Source organism: Platalea leucorodia (genome assembly GCF_965183815.1).
Source record: "Platalea leucorodia genome assembly, chromosome: 3".
In the NCBI taxonomy this organism is placed as follows: domain Eukaryota; kingdom Metazoa; phylum Chordata; class Aves; order Pelecaniformes; family Threskiornithidae; genus Platalea; species Platalea leucorodia.
Window position 1 is genome coordinate 116,664,988 of NC_138825.1, and position 23,126 is coordinate 116,688,113.

A 23,126-nucleotide genomic window follows, 5' to 3' on the forward strand; every position below is an offset into this window, starting at 1 on the left:
TCTGCCTGAAGGTTTATAATTCCTACTTCATTCAAGCTTCCCATTCATCTCATATTTTATCATCTCTTGTGTTTGCAAGTGCTTTGGGAGTCACCAAGAGATGCTTTTAACATAGTATATGGGATCTGATCCCACACTCACAGCTCTGGAGAACTGTGGGTCAGGTTCTTTGTAAGTATCGATGGGCAAAAAGCCACTCAGATCAGTGAAAACAAACTCCTGTGTGTTGTTTAGGTAAGGATTGCATCCTGACCAGCAAAGTTTCCATCCTTACCCAGGAGCGGTGGACCAGCCTGCTTGTTCTGAAATAGTCAATGAATGCCTGTGGCACCTCCTTGTACACATCTGGAAGGGTTAACACTTCAAACTTCTGCCCCTTGTTTGGGATGGGTGATAAACGGCCAAGAAAAAATCAGCTATATGCTTTCCATAGAACATGCCAATAGACAACCTTCTGGCTCCTGGTTCTTGGAATGGCTCACTGCCCAGCATCCCTAGTGATCCAGAAACACAATGTTTTCACAATACCTGAAGCAGTACAGTTAAATTTAGATTCTGATCAGCCTGGCAGGCTGCCCACATAAAAGTAAAGCATTATGAGGATGCCAGCTGGTCCCCTGTCACCAGGTCTGGCTTCTGGAAGGCAGATCTCCTTCCAGAGAGCATGAATCCTCTGAGGAGATGGGTTGAGTAAGGCTGCGGGTTTTCAGTTACCCATGCAAAGTAGCATGGCAAAACAGATTTCCTTGGCTCCACACATGCTTTACAGTCCTGTTCCAGGGCAACTCAGGCAGTGACAGAAGGAACTTCCAAAGCTCTGTGGTGGTCCATCTTGGTGTAACCTAAGAAGTCATCCTCTTCAGCTCTCTGCCCCTAGCTCTCTGCCTGGAGGTTTCCTCCCCAGCAGCAGTAGTGGCAACAGAACAGTTAGAGTGTTTGGTTCCCCAGCAACTGCAGTTGACTGTCTGGTATATCAATTTAAGTCACAGTTGAGTTCAGTTTGTGTTAATGAGCATGATGATCTGTGAACTCTTCTAGCAGAGGAGCCGGCTGCTCTGCTTCTGGGAAAGGAGCAGCCACCGTCAGTGCTGGAGGTGGGCAGGTAGGAGAGGGAATGCCTAAGTTCACCCCAGCCTGGCTTGATGGACAGGATGCAGCTCCCTCAAGTTTCATCAGGGTCCTGCTTGATTCTATTTGCTGAGAGCAAATGGAGAGGAAGCTAAAGAAAGGGAGGTGTGGGAGTAAGGATTCCTGCTCTTGGTGGCCAGAAAGGCTGTATGGAAACACAACTGGGAATAAACTGCTTCACTCAAGAGGGTGAAGTAAAGGAGAGAAGAAAAGGATGTTGAGTAGAAAACTGTAATTCCCTTCTGTCGCCTCTTGTTCTCTTGTCTACTCTCAGCACAGGGCATATTATCACCTGGCAGTTTATTTTACCTTAAACTTTTTTTTAATTTTCTATCAGGACCTTTGAAATGGATGAAACGTTATGTCTCCTTTCAATTCTGACCTGCAAAATCCCTATCTGATCAAGTTTTGTAAGTGTCCTAGCTGAAAGTAAAATAATATCTCCAATTGCTAATATCTTAGTGACCTGGAAAATGTGACTTGATTAAACTCCAGGGCCAAGAAAGGACACATTTATTGAAGATGACTGTTAATGAGTCTACTCCATCTGTAATGTTAGATCAGTTTTTAAACTCAGACTTTCAATGAATACAAAGATTCCAAATACTGATGCATTAATGCAGACTACAGCCCTAAGGTTTCTCTCATGTGACAATTGGAGCCAGGCCCTTGTCTAAAGAAAGGACAAGAACAACTACAGATTGCAACAAAAATGGGACTCAAACTCTTAAGTAGCTCAGTCCCTACAGGTATGCAGGACAAGTAAATTGAATGATTCACAGGTTGATCTCCCCTCTTCAGAAAAATATGTATGCTTTAGTTTCTTTGTACTTGATGTTACATTTTTTATCAGAGAAAGGTAGTAAGAGCTTCTTCCTGTGACAGGTACTATGCGTAACTATGATAAATTAGTAAATATAAGGGCTTCTTGAGAACAGGAAGCAGTACTACTGGAGGCTAAACTGTCTGGTAGAGATTCAAGTGTTACCACAGGATTTATATTTATGAGTTGCCACAAATCGTTCTGAACAAAAACACTAGACACAATCCCCTCCGGCTCCCTGAAACTCCATCAGCTTTGGGACTGCACTGAGACATAGACTTGGACTGCAATCCAGGAATAAAAGTTGTGGCTTGGATCTGTATCTATATGTACCCAGGAGAAGGACTGAACCTTGTATATCTGTGAGTGAATGGTGTATGCATTTTACTCATCTGTGTCTTCCTCACACTCTGTGCTATCTCTGTCAGCTTCCTCACTCTATCACCTGGCACGAATGCACAGCACGCTCCCATGTCACTTAAATCGCCAAGAGCTGATATTACTTTTTTGGTCAAACATATGCTAACTCATTTTTATAAATAGGAACATGAACTGCTGTTTTATAGACTAGAAACCACAGTTGCAGGCAAAAAGACTATATGCTACCTGAACTTTGGTTACTAATCAGTTAAAAATAGATATTTGCTCCTTCTGCATTTACTTAAGTTTTCTCTCTATTAGCTAATGTATATTGATGGAATCTCATCAGCTTTTTCATGACCATTTTGAGATGTGTGCTTGCCAAAAGTGTTAAACTACAGTCTTGCTCTCCAAACCGATGTACAGCTGAGCTAAAAATGTCATGTGTTGGCTTTAAAACAAAGCAAAAATGAAAATTGAGTTTTGCTGCTGCATTCATTTCAGATCGCAGGCTAACTTCCATAAAGGGTATAGGCCAGATTCTTAGCGCATTGAAAACTGCATAGGTCCACTGATTCCCATGAAGCTACGTTGATTTACAGCAGCTGAGAATCTGGCCTAAAAAGCTCGGGGCTATATATCTATCTTATGTTATGTTAAAGTCCCTTGACCTCTTACTTGATTGCCTTGCTCCAGCATCTGATGCTAGTGTAGGTAAATTATACCTCTGCTGGCCACTAAGCTTGCTGTTCTAGCAACATTAATAACCTCAAGGCTTCTAATTTTCTTACCAATGCTTACTAGACCCCCTGTGCAAGCCTCTGGGGCTGCTCTGACAATAATCCCAATATATTTTGTTTTGAATGAAAATAAACTTTATTGCAACTTGTGCTGGAGGCAGACCCACGAGCCTACACTCTAGAATGCCTAGTAGGCAGCTGTGTAATCATTAGCAATTCTATAGGGAACAGTACTAGGATCAGTTCAGAAGGGTTCTTCATCCAGCTGGGACTATAATTTACAATGCCACCATCGCTACAATAACAAGGTAGCAGAGGGAAAATACTCTGGAAGGGGTGGCAGTGAAATTCAGCCATCTCAAGGTGTGGTCTTTGGGGCAAAACCTTTAACTGGCAGAAGGTTCACTAGCTGTTCTGGTAACCTCAGACTTTCACCTTTCATTAAATCTAAATCTACAGTCAAAATGAGCTTGCAAAGGCATCCACATAGAAAGGGAAATCAAGAAAGGTCCCATCTTTCTGTGCAGGACCAGAGAGATTCTGGTGTCCTGGGCCCCTTTCTCATTGGGTTCCTCTTGCCGTTCTGCCCCACCATTGTGCTCGCTTACCACACTGGACCTGCAGGTCTCCTTGCACAACAAAAGAAGCAGCAGAAGCAGTAGCAACCTGTCAGGCTTTGTTTCTGCTTGGCATCCAGCTCACCCCACCTTTTCCTTTACCTTATTTTTATATAGTACATCTGTTTTAGATCTATAAATTTTTATTGTAATCACTAAAGTCAGTTCACACATGTCACTACTGGTCACTTCTATCAAAAACTAAGTTATGGACCAATTTTACAACCAAAACCATGATGCTGAAGAGGCACAAATTTTAGTTTGACATCTCACATGATCACATGGGATTGTAAGCTGTTCCCTGATTGGAAGAACATAACCCTCAGAGCAGGGTTTTCCCTTTTTGCAAATGTGCTCTGTATCTGCGGCGAGTTCACTGTTACTCTAACCCCCAACCCCATTTGGGGAGCTAATTACCTGAAATAAAAATTTTCACTTTTGAAAATTGTGAGTCCTTCAGCCCTCTGTCTTCCTGAAAGTCCCCTGAATGCCTTAATAGGGTACAGTATTTCAAGGGCAAAGACTGTGTGGTTTGAATGAAAGGCTGCTGCTTTTTATCAAATGTTAAATCAGCATAATTTGCTATTCATGTTGTTCGTTTTTTTTTTTTTTTTTTTTTTCTGTTAAAAAACCTCCTTAAGCTTTTTCTGGCAGTTTGTGATCCTCTCTGAACTCTCCTGTGGCCCCTAGAACAGTCATGACCTGTAGTGTGAGAAGCATTGCCAACATCCAGGCAAAGCAAAGGCAGGAGGAGCAGGAACACACACAGATGCAGTCCACATTTTAAGACTTGTAGAAAATGTCTTGAAAAAGTCACCCAGCTTTACCACCACTACATATCCTTACGCAGGTGACTAAACTTAGCTGTTTCTAAGTTGGTTTCATGGACTAACAGCACATGATGGTGCATAGCATTGGTGGGACCTTGAGAACAACCTTCAGAGCATTGCCACCTCTGACAGCAGAAGGCAACACATTCTGCCTCGGTGGACAGATTGCTAAGAAAATAGGTCTGGTTAACAGCTTTATTATTGTGCCAGCTCCTTCCCTCAGTTTCAAAAGCCTAGTTTAGCACTTCAGCAGGTGGTTACAAAAATTTCTGGAGAGGCCTCTGGTTTGCAGAAGGTAAAGAGTATCTGCTCTGATGGTAAAAATGTCACATAGAGTACCACTGGAATCCTTATTCAATAATTGAGAACCTCAAGGAAAATAACATGCTCCTAGTTTTTCTCTAATGCCAGAAATGTGTCCCTTCAGAGTGGGAAAGGAGCCCATACTAAAAAGAAACCCATCACTAGACAAAACATGGTTTCCAGAAGAACATTAGGCAAAGCTATATCTAAATAATTATTTTTAATTTAGTAAATCAGTTTGTTTTATCATCTGCTTCATCCCTTATTCATGCTGTTGCATTGAACTGGTTTGCTGGTTTCCTTAGTCTATTGAATGACCTTATGTCTAAGAATGACCTTATGTCTTGGATCTCGTGTGTTTGTCTGGTTTCTGAATTGATCACACAAGGTTGGTGATATTCACCTGCCTTCTAAAGCACTGAGATGTCTGAATGCCTGGCAGGGTGATGAGAACATGGGATACATTATTATAAGTCTGTGCGCTGGTCTAGTTCTGCCACTGACTTGTCCCTTGGCTTTGACAAAGGCACTTGACATCTCCAGGTCTCAGTTTACCAAGCTAAAAAATAAAATTCTGCATTTTTCTTATCAGATTAAAAAAAAACTAAACACAACAAACCAAACCAACCAACCAACCAAAAAAACCACAACCCAAATCAAAACAAAACCCCTAAATAATTCTGGGTTAATCTCAAGCTCTGCACTTGATGCGAATAGACTAATGAGAATCTACAGCTCACTGGTGATGGGGAAGATCAGAAGTGATCATGATCATGTCTGCAGCTTTCAAACAAATGAACTGTAGGCCAGACTTACCTTTTATACTTAACATATTCTTTTTTCACTGGAAATAGAATTGTCTAAACCATCAACAGACCATGGTAAAGGGAATTGGTACACATTGTCTATTACAATGTTTTGTTGCAAATGTCAATGTAATTAAATGTCAAAATGTAAATAAATGTCAACTACTAACTTTCACAAGCATTCACAAGTACCAGGGTCACAATGAAGATGGTCTGAAATTTTTCAGGCATATGAACCCAGAGGTTTTCATGTCAATTACAAGGTCTTAAGCAAACTCTTAAAGAACAGGAAAACAGTTGCCATATATATCTTCTCATCATGCTTTTTTGGAAATACGTCACACTCATAGAAAAGGCATGCAAACCTACAAACAGAATTCATAACTAAATCACTCTCATCAGCCTCGAGGGGATCTATGGGGAAATGTGATGTCCCAGCTTGTCAAAGATTTCCAGGCAATGTCATTTCCAGGCAATATTGTAACAAAAACTTTGAACACACAAGAAGATCTGACTGAGCTAACACTATGTTGGTCATTACTAACTGATCAGAGAAGATACAAGTAAATCTTGGTTATATTGTTCTGATTACTTCAGCTCTAATTGTGTTTGTGATAAGGATTTAAAAATTGATGCTAAGCTCATTATCATGTTAAAAACAGCACTTTCTAGTCAAGGCAAAGCTTGGAGAAATGCTTTGCCAGCTAATGGAAAAGCAGCTTACAGGGTTTGGATTATGAAATCAATGTGTACTTGGCCCTACAGAGTTTCTTCATTTCTAACATAAGTTTTTCATTAGTCCAGATTTTTTCCTAGTTGAGTCTTATTTGATTTTTATGGCCTGGGGTCTACTCACACATAAAATGGGAAGTGGTATAGTCTTGCTTTTGTCTGCTGAAATGTGAGATAAGGTATTGTATGGTGAGTTTGTCTTTAGTGTTGCTTGGATTTTGAAGTTATTTTGCTACAGTTTATGCCTTGACATGTAATTAACAAACTTCACAAACAACGTGGTTATATACTGTGAACAGGTATCTGAAATGGATCAGTTTATGCATCCGCGTATGTGATAGAGAATATAAATAAAGTAACACAAACTAAGCTCTGTGCAGTTGCCTGAACTGCAGACAGATGAAACTTGAAAGAGGACAACTTTTCAGTTCCCAGTGTTGCCCAGGAACAGGCCACTCATCTGTCCCAGTAGATTGGTGTTCAGGTGGGTACCCATGGTTAGCTATGGCAACAACCGGTTGCCGCAATACTCTGTTAAGAAAATCTATCTTGACCGATGTCTGTATTTTGTTTTTTCTTAAAAATGAAAGGACACAATGAAGAACCGATGAGCACCTGTCTGGCTGACTGACTGATTCCAGGGCTAATCAAACTTCATGGTTTATGAGATAAACTCTTCAGAACAGATCCGATTTGCATTGTTGAAGCCTTTAGGCAGAACAAACACAGTGCAAAATCACATTTGAAATAGTAATCCCACACTTATATATTCATGTCTTTAAAGCTCAGTGATTACATGTATTATGACACTGCATGGTTTCTCTCTCTCCACTTCATCTTATCAATCACCCATCTATTTATCAGCCTCTGAGCTTGGTTATATCCTTAACTTTCAAAATGCTGGAATCTTATAATTTTCCAAGATCCCTCCATTGAGAAAACAATCCTGTCTGGATACTCTTTAGCTCCCTTACATGGAAGCTCATGGGATCTCCAGAAACCCCAGTGTTCAGCAGGAAGGGCTCTCATTTGTTAACTTTTATCTATGATCTCTTAGCTAAACCCACTGCTTCTTGTGTCTGACAGATTGTGCCTGTACAAGTACTTTTCTCATTGCCCAATCAGTGTGAATTCAGGCGGTTTAGTTCAAAGAGTAGTGGGACGGAGCAAAAAAGGTCTGTTTGCACCAATCTCAGCTGCAAGTGGTGACCTTTTGTACTGTCTGGCACTTGCCTGTACAAGCACTCATCTTTTGTTCCACTGTCTTTGGTCTTACCTTCCATCTTGATGGCAAACATTAATCTTAGGACAACCACAACATTTCAGCCAAGACAGATGCTCATTAACAAGTTGACTGTTGTAAACCACACAGAAAAGAGACAGGAAGGGGCATTCACCCCAGTAGTGACTGGGCTCAGCTGCAGAAGGGCAGGTAACCAGGGTCGGACTCTGTAAGTGCTTGTGCTCCACTGTGATTTGCATCTCTCATGACCTCAGCTAGTCTGTTTGATTTAACACCGGAGTCCAGCACTCTGACAGGCAATGATCTGAGCTCAGGGCAGTAAAAAAAGTGACAGGTCTTTCCCAGCTGAGAATAGTCACTTGGAATTGGATTAATCTTAACCAATGTCAATGTCTACATCTCAGCTAGCGTCTCTTTATAGACAACAAATAGGTGTTTTGAAAGTTATCTTCATCTCAATGTCACATAGACACTTAAAATAGATCCAATGGATCACACCCCACACCATAGATATCTGAAGTGAAGGAAGATTAATCTCTCCTTGCTAATGTAAATACCCTTTTCACATTTTGTTACACCAATAACTTTATCTATATGATAGTGTATTATGATGCACAGAATAACAATAACTAGGTCTGAGTAACAGATGTATGACAGGACTTCCATGGAGACATCCTATGTTTCTGAAAACACTGAGTGTTTTCCCATTAAATGAGTGAAGCAAAGAGGGAACTGTGGTAAGGCACAAGACGGATGTCTGAATCCTCTCTGCAAAGTGAGCTATTTATCAGACTAAGAAGAAGAATAATTAAAGCACAGAGTGTAACCTATAGCTCTGCAATTCATCTTGCTTAGATCAAGGCATCACTCTAGTTGGTTCAGAGGTCTTTGTTGTTGCCAAACTGGGTGCACCAGCTGAGTAATTCCACAGTGAAGACATAACCTTGATAAGTGAAATTTTTGCTACTCTAACCACATCCCACTTTTTTTCCCCCCATTTTTTCTTATCATCTGTCTTGAATCATTTCCTTGTGGGGAACTTCAGCTACCAGTGTTAATTGTATTACACATAAGAACTGCCATTGACGCCAACACAAAGGGGAACAAATCCTTTTTTGTTAAAATATAAAAATTGTCAGCTATATTTGAGCAGGACTACGTTTGAAATTTATCTTACTCGCTCTATAACAAAAGTCACCTGGTGCACATGTTTACCTTTGACAGAAAGCTAAAACTAACACATTTGGAACCTCAAGCAATAGTTGTAATAAGGAGACAAGGCAGAAAAGCAGGGTGAAGTTAACCCTAATACCAGGATTAATAATAAAACAGAGTTGTCACATGCTGTTTACTTCTTTTAACATCTGGAAGGGTTTGAGAGAGTTAAAAAGAGACTTGTTTAATGTCTGATTTCCACTCTGCCTCATTTGCACTCATATACTTAGTTTACACAGTTCCTTGTTGGCTCAGTTATGTTTCTGAGAAGCTTGCTTTTTTGAGACCATGCGGGGGCTGTGTCTAGCAAGAACTTCACAAGACATTCTGCATCCTAATTCCCTTGTTCTCCTTCATCACATGGCAAAGGACAATGTCCAGCATGAGTTAATCCAGCATCACATCTTATTTCTCCATAGCTTGTCTCTTGCCAAAGCAGCCCATTCTTAACACAAGACAAGCCTAAAGAAGGAAACAAATGTGTCCTAGCAAGAAGTGAGATGAATTCCTGACTGCAAAATTGGAAACAAAAAATGAAATATGAAAACAGAAACTTAAAATATATCTGACTCCAAAGTTCCTTTTTAGCTGTTCCAGTATCTTGGCTATGATGAGCGCAAAGGTCTGGCAACGTAACGCCGCTCCCTCTCTCTTCCCTTATTTCCCCTTCTTCTTTCTTCAAAGCCTGGCCTCACCCTGGAAAGCTTACTGAGCTTACGTTTTCTCTTTCACTGTAGTTCAAGATACAGTTTGCTCCTTCTCTCTCCCTTGGTTTTGTTCTTTGCCTGGTGCATACTGGAATTCAGTGTAAATGTATGAAGTGGGTTCTTCCCCTCCCACTGGGAGTTTTTTCAAGAGCACCTGCCTGCTTTGGTCCTAAGACACTGCTTTCCTTCTGAATTCATATTTTCTTTCTGTGACAACATTTTGGGGTTAGCCTAGTATTTTATAAGTCATTTGTTAAAATTGAAATTGTCCATTGTACATGGTCTCCAACATTAGAACCATTTATGTCCCTGTCATGGTTTAACCCCAGTCGGCAGCTAAGTACTCGCTCACCTTCCCCGCCTCCTGCCCCAGTGGGATGGGGGAGAGAACTGGGGAAAAAAGTAAAACCTGTGGACTGAGATAAAGACAGTTTAATAAGACAACAAAGGAAGAGATAATAATAATGATGATGATGATGATGATGATAAAAGAATATACAAAACAAATGATGGACAATGCAATTGCTCACCACCCACTGACTGATGCCCAGCCCGTCCCCAAACAGCAATTGCTTCTCCCAAGCCAACTCTCCCCAGTTTATATACTGGGCATGACATCATATGGTATGGAATAGCCCTTTGGCCAGTCTGGGTCAGCTGTCCTGGCTGTGCCCCCTCCCAGCTTCTTGTGCACCTGGCAGAGCATGGGAAGCTGAAAAGTCCTTGACTAGTGTAAGCACTACTTAGCAACAACTAAAACATCAGTGTGTTACCAACATTATTCTCATACTAAATCCAAAACACAGCACTATACCAGCTACTAGGGAGAAAATTAACACTATCTCAGCCAAAACCAGGACAGTCCCTTCTTCTCTTCATGCCTTCAAGGAAACATCTTAGCTAAGTCATTCCCCCTCAGTTGTAAAGGATGGAATGAGATGAAGGAAAGAAGGAAGAGGGGGGAAGAAAGGGTAAAGGAGGTGGTGCATTTTTCTTTGATTTTCTCTCCATCAGTTAAATGTTCTCTTTCACACCAGTGTCCCATCAATTTTAAGTAGCTAACACTACTGGAAAGCTGACCATCTGAATTGGCTCATTTGCCCTAGTGTGTTTCTTTATGTGAGTAACAGTTCACTAACCTCTTTGTGCCATAGGAGCTCTTTCTGCTAGAGGTCAGGGCTGTGTTTCCTTGAGATGCAAAAGCTTTCCCTTTCTTGTCATTTCATAGGCAATACTGTTCATTACAGTGAGAGAATGCAGCAAGCGACTTATCATTCATTCTCTCCCCAAACCTTAAGCCAACTCTTGACCTTTTTATTCCTCAGTTTAACCTGAGAGTAATATAAGTTGATATAACTGGTGTTTTAAGCCTGCTTATGATCTGCTTCTTCATGATGCCTGCAGTGTTGTCATGTTTAAGCTTATGATATGCTTTGAGACTCTGAAGAGTTAAATTTGGACAGAACATTCCTTAAATCTTACATATGAATGATACACACCAGGAAACACAGTTAATTCCTTGAAACTACTACTAGCCATTAACAAAAAGTATGTTTTGTTGAATGACTTCTCCTCACCAGTGCTCTGCAATTGCCTTACAAATCTGACTGCTTGAAAAAAAAAATTTCCTGGAGAAAAACCTCTGTCAGATTGCATATTGTTTGTTCACCATGTATTTTTTTTTTTTTTATCTGAGATATAATTTGTTACTATTTTGATAGTGAAGTCTATAACATCCCAAGCTTCTGAACTGCATTCAATGAGAAGGATGATCAGAAACAAATACAATGTTAAATGACATACTGGTTCATCTGGAAAAGCTTTCTAGATTTTCTTTTTTTTTTTTTTTTTTTTTTAAAGGAAGGTCTGAGAACAATAATGAAGAGCCACAGGCTGCCCAAAGGTGTAAAGGAAAAAAGTTAGTCAGTTTAGTGTGGGTTACAGTGCATAGATGGATCACTAGAGCTGTTAACACCAGTGACAGTTCAGTTCACCATCACTGGCAGTTATTAAGATAACAAAGGATATGATCCGTTGGAATAAATCAAAATACACTCATAAAATATAATTGACTTGAAATTAGACACAAAATCTGTGAGTGCATGTAAATTCTTTTATCCTTATAATCCTGTTTCCCTTGAGCAGGGAATTATTCTCTCTTTAATTGTCATTACCTGTATTTGTACTATTTCTTATGCCTGTGATATTGCAAAACTAAAAACTTCATTCCAAGTGTCATACCTCTCTAGTATGACATAAGTTTACTGGCAGGATGGGAAAGCTAGTACTGATACGCAGCTTTGCTTAGTGTGGTGCAGAAGTTTCCAGACTGCTAAAGTGATACATAACAGCAGTAGCTGCCAGGTCTGTCTAGGTGGAGGCATTTAGTAGAGCTGCAGACAGATCCTTCAGCTAAGTACTTGAGTGCAGAAACATCTTGGCTCTCCAACCTCTGCCAGAACTCAGCTATTTTCAAGATCTGCACTCCTGCCTGAGGATGTGGGAGCAGGGTCAGGAGGCAAAAAACCTCTGGGAAGTAAATGCTTGCTGAAGTGAAGCATGCTTTAGGCGAATCTGCCTTAAGTAGATTAGGAGATGGGTTTGGGTGAGTGCAGTTGGTGGTATGTGGTAGGCAGATGAGGAGATTGATATAGGGGTACAGCTGGGTTCTCAGTGTGTAAAGCTCTGCCATTTCAACTGATTGCGTGGAAGAAGCAGCTGAGAGAAGAATATGGAAATGTGTCTCCAAGTGTCCACGTAGGCTAGAGCTGGAAGCTTTTCCTCTCTCTTGTGGTGCTTCTTGTCACCAACGGTGGTGTTCCTGGAGCACGGGATTCATCTCACCTAATTTTATCATCTGTATGTTAGAATTATGTGAAAATCCGTCATTTAATTTTATGAAGGGCTGGGTCACTCTTCGTTTTCTTTCTGGGTGGGTTCAGAGCTGCAAGTTTTGCTTGTGTTTCAGGTCCAAATAAACTCAAAATCTCAAAATGAAACACAGTCAAAACTGCCAAATTTTATCTGGTTCCTTGTCAAAATCATGTGAGAATGCAAAGCATAAATCAGCCAAGGTTCACTCAAAACTGTGCTTAAGGTTCACTCAGAAAGTCTAATATTTTTGTTAAACATGAAATCACATGAGTTTTACATAGATTGGAGTAACGTAGAATATGTTCCTCATGGTTCCATAAACCTCATTTTAGCACCTCATTCATCATTTTATCTGACAATTGGTCTCATTTGTGTTGTCCAGACTGAACCCAAAATTCCACTGAACAGGGTCATAATTTGATTAAATCCTAAGAATCAGCTTCAGAGTTGGATCCACTGGGCCAGCTGAACAGAGCAGAATCTGTTTGACTGATTCCAGATCCCTCTAGAAGCACAAGTACTCCATCTCTCTCAGACTGGAATATTTAACAAAAGCAAACAGATCAACAAAAAAATCCATGTGTCTTTTTTTATTACTTCCTCATGCATGTAGTCCCTGTAGTTGTGTCTTAAGAGAGGCATACCCAGAGGCTATATTTATTTATATTTATCATAATTATCTGTTACAATGTAAGACACTTTTTACTGTATGTAATATATATATATATAAAAATAAATAACTAAATAAATACATATATACCAAATAGTAATTTCTCTGTCATACGCATGGTTTTATTGTTGAGCATTTAGGCAGTGACATGCATATCTTCTGATAAGCGTCTAGCACACTGCTCCGAAACAGTGTGAATTGGAAAGGAAGCACTGCTTGATAAGCTCATCATTTATGTTCTTTCTTGAGTCAATAGTGAGGGATAAGTAAAGTTGGAGAGTGCAACTCATTTCATCCTAAAATACATGTCTAAAAGACAGGGAATTAATTGTCCTCTGTATGTGTGTGTCTGTGTGCATTTCCCTTCCCACTGACTTCACAGGGAGTCATAATGACCAGCACATACTACTTAATTCATTTCAGATGAATGATATTACATAGATGCTTCAGATCTAAACATCACCATTTACAGTTTTCCCTATCAGGAGAACTTATATTAGTACCCAAAGCTGCTTTTTAGCTAGTTCTAGAGCTCCAAGGACAATGCTGGTTAAAAGTCTGTTTTAAGACTTGTATTAGTTATGTCCAACCCATTTATATGTTTTCAGAAATCCACACTGGAATAAAATAACAGAGAGAAAATACTTACGGTTTTGATTAGCTAGTATTGGGGGTGAAATAGTTATTTTCTCTACTGTTGTAATTTTTATGTAATAAGAAGTAGCTCAAATGCAGAAACACTGGAGTCACTGAGAACATTTAATATGATGACTGATTATTTAAAATATGCTGTGAAACACTTTGTGTTTAGAAATACTTATGCCCTGAAGACTATCATGAAGAATGGCTGCATTCCACAGCAAGAACAGTGTTTGGAAAGCTTAGCTCACTCCAGCCTACTCACAATGATGATAAATTGCATGTATCGTCCATTGTATGCACAGTTTATATGCAGGTGTTTTTGTTTGGTTTCGGTTTTTTTACATCAAAAAACCCCAACAAACCTCCTGCCTGCTTTTTTCCCCCACTAAGATTATTTAGATCCATTCTTTCACTATTTCAGTGCCTAAAGTACAAGTAACACAACAGCTACATTACCTTTGCAACAGAGATGAAAATCCTGCAGATTTTCTGATCTGTTCTGTCCCTAAAAGTACCCTGCTCTGGAATGAAACAGGGAAAACTCCAGAATTAATTTGACCCCAACGTTCATAGCATTAACCCAGCTAGCTCTGGGCTGCCCTTTGCCTCTTCCACTGAGAGGGAGGAAGGAATGGAAACTGAGTCACCATGTACTCTTGGTAGGTCAGACTGTATCTTCCAGGCTCTTGCATTTACCAGGAACTAAAACAAGGAGGAATTTCTTGCTGATGCCTTTTTCAGTGAAAACTTTTTACATTATCATTAATAAGGTCAAAGACTTCTGCAATATTGACCTTGACAGGAGAAGCTTCAGGGGTTATGGATGTGAGTGAAAAACCAGGTACTCCTCCCCCTCCTTTTCCTCCTCCAAAGAACAATTCCTTTATTCAGAGAGAAGCAATGATGGAGGAGAGCATGGCTGGGTCATCTGTGCCACCCTGTCTTCATCCTAAAGCCTGAACATTTATTTGCTTATCTGTTTAGGCATTGTTTTTCCTACTCATCAGTGTAGGCTTTTCAAGGAATCATTTATCCATAGCAAGTCTGTTATTAGGTTACATCTAAAGTAGTACACAGACCAGGACCAGGACGTGAAGCCAAGTATGGCAGGATTGTACCATTGTACCTTGACGTATTTTTCACACAGACTGTCTGGCACTGAACCACACTCTAGCTGGGGCGTGGTCAGGAGTTAACATGGGTTGGATATTTATCTCAGTATGATGGTTTGGAGGCAAACGAGTAAAGAGAGTTTAACTATATCAACATAATATACGCATCAGAACTGACAATGGTCTCTGGCCATTTTATTTACTAGTGTAGATATAGTCAAAGTGTTTTACACAGAATATCCTTTTCTCATAACAATGCAAGAATCCGTAAGGGTTCAAACAGATACAAGGTTTGTATAGATACACACAACCTAACATACTTCTCAGAAACTAAAATGTTTCATCACAAACTTACCAGCATGAACAAACAAGGCTTCCTCAGAAATATGTCGAAATTCTTAAATCACTGTTTATTTCCTTGCCAGTCAGGAACAAAACTTTAGGGAGCATGGGATGAAATATTTCTGGCCATGTAAAATAAGTGCTGCAAAACTGAAGATGCTGCAAATGATTTCCTAGAACTTTGTTCCATGCTACGCATTTTGTCTGAAATATTTCACCAAAGAGAAACTCCAATTACTCTCACAGCTCAGATAACAGGAAATAATGCAGTAAAAGAGTTTAGTTTTATTCTGGTTTCATGCCCCAAAATTGCACTGGGCTAACTGCATTTTATCTTAGGAATGTAGTCACAGAGGATTTTTTCATATTCATATGCAACATATCCAAGAGGCTGATCTACTTCATTTTTTGTTCTTTACTCAAACCGAAAGTATGGGAATTGTGCAAAAATATATGCAAAACAGAGAGACTTTGTCAGAAGCAATTCGGTTATAGATTTGTTTTATTTTGTTTTGTTTCCTTTTTCCTCCACTAAAGCCATTAGCACTTAATACAATGTAATTCACTGATTCCCCTAGGCAAGGAAAGATTGTAGGCACAAATATGTTCAGGAGCTGGGGGGGGTGGGTGGGTGTTAAATGAAGGTCTCCAGCCTCACAAATTATGCTCTCAACAACCAATTTAAAAGATAAAAGTGAATTTTCTCCTCCACCCTTTAGGAACACAGTTAGTACTTCATTTGAAAGGGATTGCTTACTTACCTCTTGAAGATGCTTTGTTGTCTTGAATCTGGCTATTAGACATTTCTGAGCAGCAGAGAGGTAGGGCTTAAGTCACGGTCTCTGTTCCCACCCTCTCACTCCTCAACACTTCTAGATTGGGCAGATTTTTCCTTGATGTTCTGGTTTCTGAAACTCCTACTATCTCTGTGCATCACAAGGTGAAGCCCACACAGCAAAACCAGGGTTGTGAGTTCCACTTACCTGCACAGCACTTGGAAATTTCAAAAGCTATAAGGCGCTGTGTTATGGAGTGTAATGCTGTCCTATCCATTGCCTTTTTGTAGGAAAAAAAAAAAACCCACAACCAAAAGCAACAACAAAAACCACCAAAAAATTCCAACAAAAACAGAATCTCCACAAATGAGGCTTGTTTTGCCTTCTGCATGTCTGATATGAAAAAAAAAGTGAACCACCAAAAAACTGCTTAGTAAAACAAAATTCTGAAGAATTTAACTCACAAAAACCCAACAGAGTATGCTTTGCTTACTCTAAGGAGTTCATAAATTCTTTTCTGTACAGTACTTTTTGTGTGATATCAACAGTTTTCACAGACGCATACCTGTAGCAATGCTGACCTATCCAGTTTGAAGCAAAATGATCTATAATTGCAACACAGCTAAGAACATGGTTATTCGCCAAGCAGCTGTCACTGAAAAGACCTCCATAGACTCCATGTAGAATAAGGCACTGCTCAGCATAAGTAAGGTTATAACAGCATGGTCCTTTATGAACCCATGTGACAAAAATAAGAAAAGTGTTTGAAGTGAACAGGCTCTAATTCTGCTTGCTAGGATCAACAAACCATCTTGACTGTCCCTCTTGCAATTTGTAAATGAACCAGAAGTAACTTATTTGCAACTACAGTCCAATAACTCAAGACTGTCTGCTATTTATTCTTTCAGAGCACTTCGTGACATGGGTTATGGTGGGACATAACATATATGATGTTTAAGTCACAGAATACAACTGAAGAACTGAAGACAAATTCAACTCAATTGAGTCTAAAATAGGATTAAGCCTGCAAAATGCTTCTTAGGAAGAGCAGTTTAAATGTTAAACACAAGTGCAGTGTCTCTGTGACTCTGACCTAATAAATATGTATAGAATCATTCTAATTATTTGGAGATTGGTGGGTTTCTCTTTAGGTCACTAATTCTTATACATGCTTTAGCTAGATAAAAAATTATATTTAATAAACCTCAGGAATGATATCACGGAAAAAAACACACCACACCAACTAACTATAGCCAAAAATCCTTCAAGAAATTAGCAAAGTAAAATAACATGTTGTGAATTATACTGGGGTATTTATTTATTTTGTTAGTTTGATTGGTTAATACAAAAACCTCATAGATAAGGTGATTACAACACAGGAATAGCAGCCAAAGGCCTGGCACAAACCACTAAAATCCCCACCTCACTTTCTTCAAGGTCAGTATCACTCCCAAGCCAAATTTCATAAAAAGGATATACTCCTTGAAAACAGAACAGTGAGAAAGGGACCACTGGAGACCTAGAGTCTGGCAACCAAATTCCAAGAAATTATTTTGAAAAAGTGACTAAATTGGAAGCTGAGAGAGGCCTTCCTGAGCTTTAAAGGGGACCTGTATCATGGACAGTGTATTCATCACTGAAAAGCAGTTTTTCCTGTAAGTCAATCATTTTTTAAAATTCAGAAATTACAAGTGGACCTTCGTCTTTATTTATATAAAAAAATAAAACCAAGAATAAACAAAAAAAAAAACCCAAACCCCACAAACCCCCCCCATTTTTGCTGTTCAGAATTGGATAGTGATTTGTTTGGGATTCACATCACCTAATTTTAACACATCTTGGTTAATTGTAGCTTTGGTGGCACAGCAAAGGCAAAGTGACACAAGGCTTTTCGTATAGCTGTGCATGGCATGTCAGAGTCTAACGGCTGAAAATTTGGATTAACAGGAATTGCAAATGAAAATCAAACATGAGAAGAGGCTTCTCTACAGAGGCATAACCCCTGTCCTTCTCCTACCTTGGTCACACGCATGCCTATCCTAGATGCTTAACAGCCCAGGTGTTGTAAGTATTATGCAAGGTATCCCAGATATCACCACTTTTGTACAGGGTTTCACAGCCTGTTTTGCCTCAGACCTTCCTTTAGAAGACCAGCCACTGAAAGAATCTCCTTGACATCTCCAAGTGTCTGGAAAACCTGGGTGTAACTAAAGCTGTCTCAGCCTAATAAATGCAACATGCTACATCTACTACAGAAAGTGCAACAGTGACCCTAGAGATTCCCCCTCCAGTCCAGTTCAATATCATCAGCTCTACATAGTCCTAAAAAAATGGCACATATTTCTCCATCCTGGAGAGTCCTGCCAAAGATTAACAAATGATGTACTAACATAACTGTTTGCTACATATGGGTACTGGTTCATTTTATTCCAAAAGTCAATGAAGAAGACATGTAGATTAGGCCTTAAAGATGTGGTAGCAAAAGCCAGGTTTTTCTGGCAGGCCGGGGAGTTTCTAGTGGAGGCATCACCAGCAAGCACTCAGCAATTCTTCATTTGGGCTTAACTACCTAGAAGAATCATAGAATCATTTAGGTTGGAAAAAACCTTTAAGATCATTGGGTCCAACCATAAATCTAACACTACCAAGTCCACCATTAAACCATGTCCCTAAGTGCCACATCTACCTATCTTTTAAATACCGCCAGGGATGGGGACTTGAGCACTTCCCTGGGCAGCCTGTCCCAGTGCCTGATAAACCTTTCAGTGAAGAAGTTTTTCCTAGTATCCAATCTAAATGTCCCCTGGCGCAACTTGAGGCCACCAGCTTCTCCAGGTCTGCCACTGTACTGAGCTGATTCAAAGCACCCATATAGGGCAGGGAGAAATGTCCCAGAACCTACAGGATGGGCACATCCCTCTGCAACAGCAGCTGGGGGCCAGACAGGACACTCTGGGGCATTTTGTGTTACTTCAGAAACCTTTGTTTATGAATATAGAATCATAGAATCATAGAATCGTCAAGATTGGAAAAGACCCTTAAGATCATCGAGTCCAACCGTTAACCTATCACTGCCAAGTCCATCTATACCATGTCCTCGAGCACCACATCTATCCGTTCTTTAAATACCTCCAGGGATGGAGACTCAACCACTTCACTGGGCAGCCTGTTCCAATGCTTGACCACCCTCTTGGTGAAGAAGTTTTTCCTAATATCCAACCTAAACTTCCCCTGGCGTAGCTTGAGGCCATTTCCTCTCGTTCTGTCACTCGTTACTAGGGAGAAGAGACCAACCCCCACCTCGCTACAACCTCCTTTCAGGTAGTTGTAGAGAGCAATGAGATCTCCCCTCAGCCTCCTCTTCTCCAGACTAAACAACCCCAGCTCCCTCAGCCACTCCTCATAAGACTTGTGCTCCAGACCCTTCACCAACTTCGTTGCCCTCCTCTGGACACGCTCCAGCACCTCCATGTCCTTCTTGTAGTCAGGGGCCCAAGACTGAACACAGTATTCAAGGTGTGGCCTCACCAGTGCAGAGTACAGGGGCACTATCACCATCCTGGTCCTGCTGGCCACACTATTCCTGATACCAGCCAGGATGCCACTGGCCCCTATTGGCCACCTGAGCACACTGCTGGCTCATGTTCAGGCGGCTGTCACCCAACACCCCCAGGTCCTTTTTTGCCAGGCAGCTCTCCAGCCACTCTTCCCCAAGCCTGTAGCGTTGCATGGGGTTGTTGTGACCCAAGTGCAGGACCCAGCACTGAGCCTTGTTGTATCTCATGCAGTTGGCCCCGGCCCATCAATCCAGCCTGTCCAGGTCCCTCTGCAGGGCCTTCCTATCCTCCAGAAGATCGACACTTCCACCCAACTTGGTGTCATCGGCAAACTTACTGAGGGTGCACTCAATCCCCTCATCCAGATCATCAATGAAGATATTGAACAGGACCGGCCCCAGTACTGAGCCCTGGGGAACACCACTCGTGACCGGCCGCCAACTGGATTTGTCTCCATTCACCACCACTCTCTGAGCTCGGCCATCCAGCCAGTTTTTAACCCAGCGCAGAGTGCACTTATCCAAGCTGTGTGCAGCCAGCTTCTCCAGGAGAATGCTGTGGGAGACAGTGTCAAAGGCCTTACTGAAGTCCAAGTAGACAGCATCCACAGCCTTCCTCTCATCCACTAAGCGGGTCACCTTGTCATAGAAGGAGACCAGGTTAGTGAAGCAGGACTTCCCTTTCATAAACCCATGCTGGCTGAACCTGATCCCTCGGTTGTCCCGCACATGCTGCATAATGCCACTTGAGATGATCTGCTCCATGACCTTTCCCAGCACTGAGGTCAGGCTGACAGGCCTGTAGTTCCCCGGATCCTCCTTCCGACCCTTCTTGTAGAGGGGCATCACGTTTGCTAGCTTCCAGTCATCTGGGACCTCCCCGGTTGACCAGGACTGCTGATAAATGATGGAGAGAGGCTTGGCCAGCTCCTCTGCCAGCTCCCTCAGTACCCTTGGGTGGATCTCGTCTGGCCCCATGGACTTGTGCACATCCAGGTGGACGAGCAGGTTGGTGACTGCCACCTCTTCAACAACTGGGACTTCACTCTGCATCCTATCTCCATCTCCCAGCTCAGGGGCCTGAAAAACCCGATGACTAGCTTGACTATTAAAGACTGAGGCAAAGAAGGCATTAAGTACCTCAGCCTTCTCCTCATCCTTTGTGGCAAGGTTACCTTTTGTATCCAACAAAGGAGGGGGATTCTCCCTGGCCCTCCTTTTGTCACTGATATATCTATAAAAACTTTTTTTGTTGTCTTTAATGGCAGTGGCCAGTTTAAGTTCCAGCTGCGCCTTCGCCTTTCTGATCTTCTCCCTGCATATCCTCACAACATCCTTGTAATCGCCCTGAGTCACCTGCCCCTTCTTCCAAAGGTGGTAAGCGCTCCTTTTTTTCCTGAGTTCTAGCCATGACTTGTTTCTTCTGTGGTCATGATCTAAGTTATTATCTATGTATTTTTAGTTGATCAAATTAAAACTGTGCATGAATCATGACCCTAACTATGAATGTGATGATGAAATGTCAAAACTCCTTTCCCCTTTCAACTCACCCCAACCCCAAAACAAAAGCCGCTTGTACTTTTTTGGAATGATTAAGAGGATATTGACATCGTGCCACTATAATACACAGAGGACCACATACTATAGTATTAGCTGGATCAATCCATACAGATTACTTTGTTCTAACAGCAAATAGATCGTTTTGTCCTCCTAGACTGCCCTTTACCTAAAATTTTATAGTCTCGTAACTCCCTTTTCAATTAAGAAAACAGGTTGTGTATTTTTCTGTCTGGTCATGAAGATATCTAGCCACATAAATACTCTTTCCTGACTATCATTACTAAACAATTAAAAGGGGAATAATTTGTTGTGTAATTGATTGTCTTCAAGACATATATAACCTGTCTTAGAAACAATAAAAAATGTAAAAAACTTACTACAGTCAAATAGTTGCCACTTTGACAATGAGTGAGCATTTATAGCAAATAATACTGGTATTCTAACCAAATAGCAATGTTAACTCTTCCATTCAAAGTATCATAAAAAATGAGAATGAATGTTTGTGTCCAACTACCTGTGTAATTCTTATGCTGCATGATACAGAAAATTACACTGGTCATGATTTGACCTTGTCATAATTTGATCTCAAAGGCTGATTATCTCTGTACCCTGCAGCTGGAAGAAAATGTTTTCCAGCTCTTAGAAGTCACTCTGCATACTAGGCAAAGCTGCCTAGTTGCATTTTTTAATTCTAGAAGGGTGGCAGTCACTGGAGTGATGGAAAGAAATGCTCAGTGACTGAATACTGTTTATATTTTTTCACATAATGTGCTATAAGATTTATATGATGCAGTTTAAAACAGTCTGATTTTCCTTATGCTACAGTTTATTACCTCATTCATTTATTCACAGAAGGTTAAATTATATCAAAGAATTGATGACAGATTCTCCAGTCATAAACATAACTCTTATCTGAGAACAAATCATGGCAAACTGGAAGAAATGTGAAAGGATTTCATTTAGTGATATACATTAGTTCTCAAATATCTGACTTCAGACTTTGATTTCATCAAACAAAATTATGTTAACCCAGTTCAACCACCTTTTCTTCCTTTTCAGGAAATTGTAAGGATTATTGAAAACTGAAATTTGGTGAAAGGTAATATATGAGAAATACATAGTATTGAAAGATTCAGTAAAATATGTTATATCTTACAAGTCCTGTGCTAGGAACTGGCTTAATGTTCTATTTTTAGATGCTACTTCTCTTCATTTCTTAAAGCTTTTATGCCCATTTTTACCTCACATGCAGAAGTAGAAAGAAAATTTTTCTCATATAAAAAGGTAAGAACAGATTGCAGACACTCAATACATTTTGAATATGAACTTCCTGCTAAAATTAGTTTCAAATGTAAATTTAAGGGGATTTATAAACTGGTTTCAGAAGGCAAAGATAAAATAAAAAGCATTATGGACATTATGTACCATTTTAATTAGTAAGTTGAAATTGATGATCTCAGAGTTGTGTAGTTGAACGCAGTATCAAGGTAAACTTGAGAAAACGGTATGCCAAGGATTTTTTTTTTCTCCTGAATAACATTTAAAATAAAGTATTGACCACCATTTTTCATAAGACTGTGCTTTTTTTCTATCCAAGCAAGATAGAAAGTGACTGACAGGCTAGAACAAGGAATTCAGGATGTCTCCTTTAGATTCACAGATGCATAAAAACATCCTGCTCTTCACTCTGCTTTAATCAGGCAGTTCCAGAGTAGGTTATGAACCTAACAAAAGTGGTTTTGTGGCCTGTGTCTGAAGCAGATGAAGTCCCAGAAAGAAAAGGAGGGACCAAGTATTTATTCTGTGCCAAAGCACACTTATCCTTCCACTTCTTTCCTTATCTCATTTATGCTGGACCTTGGCAGGCAGAAAGGTGCAGCTTTCTTGTCCATCAGCTTCTCCTCAGAAGACTGTAGACAGCACCCTTTCCCTGAACTGTGACAGCATACCTACAATGAACCCCATGACACAGAATTGAATCCTGACCTTGCTAGAGTTGTGAAATAGTAGAGATGTAAAGACTTTTTGTTCAAAATTATCCCAGTCAGGTACCAAGACCTAGATACCTGTTTCCCATTGATTGGAAATAC